The following is a 3,650-nucleotide window of genomic DNA, read 5'->3' on the forward strand; positions in this document are numbered from 1 at the left end:
ATACAAAGATTCACATAGACGTCAGCTCACGCAAGCCCAAAGCTGCATGTATAAGTACACACACACGCACACAAACACACATACATATGTTTACATACACAGATATAAATGCATATAAATATATATATACACATACACACTGTTATATGCTTGTCTGCATGTGCATGCATATATCTATATATCACGTATTTTATATTTGTAATGTATAAATACTTTATATATATATATACATACATACATATACATTATATATGTATATTGTTGTTGTTTGTTTGTTCCTTCTCGAGCCATACCTAGCTCATAAGGGCCAGTTTCCCAGTATTATTGGCGTATAGGTTCCCCACTTGAACGGGATGCCGATCCGTCGCAGGTGAGTTACTAAATACAGGAGGAAAATGTGAGAGAAAGTTGTGGTGAAAAAGTCAACAGGGGCTCGCCATGACTTTCTGCCGAAGCTGCGTGGGGCTTAGGTGTTTCACACATAAACACACACATCAACCGGTCTGAGATTCGAACCCGCGATTCCTCGACCGCGAGCCCCCTGCTCTAACCACTAGGCCTTGTGCCTCCACACTATATTATATATACATATATATTTTTGCATGCGTTTGATTTTTAAAACTTCTGTACTGTTAAACACAATATTTAGCTAAAAACAAGAAAAAATATTTAATTAACTTAATTAATAAAGTAGCAATTAGAGTTGTATAACTGCAAAATTTACAGGAATGTAATTGACGTATCAACCACAAATCCAAATGTGTAAATGAAAAAAGTTCTTAAAGATTTTTTCTTCAAGATTATCAGTTATGTGTCGTGTAGTTTACATGTATGTGGACTTATGTATACGTATATGTATATGCGCTGATAAAATATAAGAATATAGTGCACAAACAAAAACGCTCATACACACACAAGCATACATATACACGCACACACACACACACACACACAATAATATATAATATATATATATATATATATATATATATATCATATATATATATATACATATACATATATGTGTGAGTGTGTATTTGTGTATATGTTCATATGTATATATTTGCTGATAATAGATTATATATATATATATATACATGTATATATGTATATATATATTTAATAATATATATGTATATATGTAGATATATATATATATATATACTTGCATATATGTATATATATATATATATATGAATATAGATAGAGATGTGTGTATATATGTTTATTTATATGTGCATGTATACACACGTATATGTGTGTGTGCGTGTGTGAATGCATGTTTGTGTATGTGTGTATATATATATACATATAAAGCAAAATATTTCTTGTTAAATGCATATATAAATATGAATGTATACACATTCACATAAAAGCAGACATATACATATATATGTGCGTGTTTAGTTGTCTCTGTGTGTGTATGTGTGTGTCTATGTGTATATATGATTACATATCTATCAAATATTATATATTATATACACACACATACATATATTCACACATACATACATATATATATATAAACACACACACACACACATATATATATATATATACATATACATGTTCGTGAATAAGATACGTGTTGTGGCGTCACTTAATTTAAAAACAAAATATAATGATGATTTTTTTTTTATTACTTATTTACTTGGATATTGGACTTATATATGCATAAAGTGAGAACATTTAACCCTTTGCATATAATTTTCAATAAGTAAAATTTGAATTAGGATGATACATTTATTGAGTGTATTAACAATAAATGCATAGAATTAACGAGACTCGGTGTGAGAACAATTTGGTTAAATTACTTATTTTCAATTTGAGATATTTTCACATTTTGTTTACCTTAACATCTGTTGTGATGGGTAAACGAAAATCTTATTGGGGACACCATCAAGGTTATCGAACTATATAAAAGAAAGCAGTTTTTTGTACCCATAGCTATTCTCAATCAGAGATGCTACGGAAAATCCAGTGAATATATCGATGTTTTCGATGAAGAATAAGAAAATAACTGCCATCGATATTTTGAACGATGCTCGACAGATATATCATACGCAGTTTGTCAATACAATTAAGAATCGATTCAAATATTTTAGACTCGTGCAACCTATTGTGCATAGAAAAAAATATGCACTTCCCTGAAAAATGATGTGCCCATATTTAATTTGCACAAGAGTATACGAAAGGCATATTGTCAGATGAATCAAAAATCTTGTGGTCAGACGAGACGTAATACGTTTGGTCACAAAATAGAGTGTACGCCCGACGTTATACAGAATAATTTCTTTGAAAGAGCAAGCTTAATTGTGTACTAAGCATTTAAGGATATTGGAGAGAATATCATGGTTTGGAGCTGAATAACTTGGAAAACGATCGGTCTCGTAGAGCAAATGAAAGGTATCATGAACAGAATAATCTATCAGGAGATTTTGAAAAATATATTCTTCCTTATACAAAGTATAGAAGTATATCCACTGGTCGTGGATTTTTCACCAAGACAATAATAGAAAAAAATGCCACAAGAATAATCAAGAAATTCTTCAAAAGTAACAAAAAATCTGAGTGTCCCCTTCATTAGTACAATCTGCATGTTTAAAATCGTTAGAACATTTATACATGAAGTCAATGTGTGTGTTTGTCAAAAGAAATCCTGGAAATGTAGTTATCAAAAAAAAAAAGAGAAAATGAGAGAACTTCCAGTTAATGTGATGACCAAACTTTTCAGTCCAGTGTCTCATAGATGTGATTCCGTTCTTCGAAATTCCAGGTACCTGACCAAGTATTCATTCCATAAGATTTTTCTCGATTTTTAATGTACAGTTTCTATTTCATTTTTATTTTATTTTATAAAAATGAATATACGAGAATACAATAAAATAATATACTTAGATAAGTATTCGTAATTGTTGTATAGATGACAAAAAATATAATAACATTCATTAAACAGATCCGAAACTAAAATAAAAACAAGAACAGTTTATATACACAGTAAAATAAGCTTGGAGTATGAGATTAAATTGATGAGTAACTTTGATATATTCCAATACATTCTATATAAAAAAGTATACTTAAATACTTGCATATATCTTATATATTTTTTATTATTAATATTCAGCAGAAGCAACAGAGTTTTTCAAAGGGCCCAGAGTTTTGTGTGTTAGCACTTATCGACAACTCATATACTCATGATTTGAGTTTTATTTTTCCAGTTTACATTACCAAATCTGTACTTATATATATATATTATATAGTTATGTTATATTCTGTTAAGAACGTAGCACAGTACAGCATAAAGTTCGTCCACCTCCCGATTTCACCCGGATCTATCCGCTAATGGTATTATATGTACTGCCAGGTCTGTGTTGAGACTTCTGTAGAGGGTGGATAGATAAATGAATAACTAGCTGTCCACAAGGAGTACAACTGGACATTTATTTATAATCACTACAATTGTTTGCACGAAATTTATTTGATTACAATAAATGTCCAGCTGTACCCCTTCTCGTTGCCTCCAACTTATTCAGTAGTATGTATGTGTATGTATGTATGTATGTATTATGCATGTATGTATGTATGTATGTATGTATGTATGTACGTATGTATGTATATATATATATACATATATATATACATGCATGTAT

The 3,650-nt window shown here is 29.9% G+C and overlaps 1 protein-coding gene across 1 annotated transcript in view; it reads right to left on the reverse strand.

The window, feature by feature from the left end:
* LOC115217704 (transcription factor hamlet-like) overlaps positions 1–3,650 on the reverse strand; it is a 139,518-nt gene that overhangs the window by 134,445 nt on the left and 1,423 nt on the right. The window lies entirely within an intron of this gene.

Source organism: Octopus sinensis, linkage group LG1 (genome assembly GCF_006345805.1).
Source record: "Octopus sinensis linkage group LG1, ASM634580v1, whole genome shotgun sequence".
Taxonomy (NCBI): domain Eukaryota; kingdom Metazoa; phylum Mollusca; class Cephalopoda; order Octopoda; family Octopodidae; genus Octopus; species Octopus sinensis.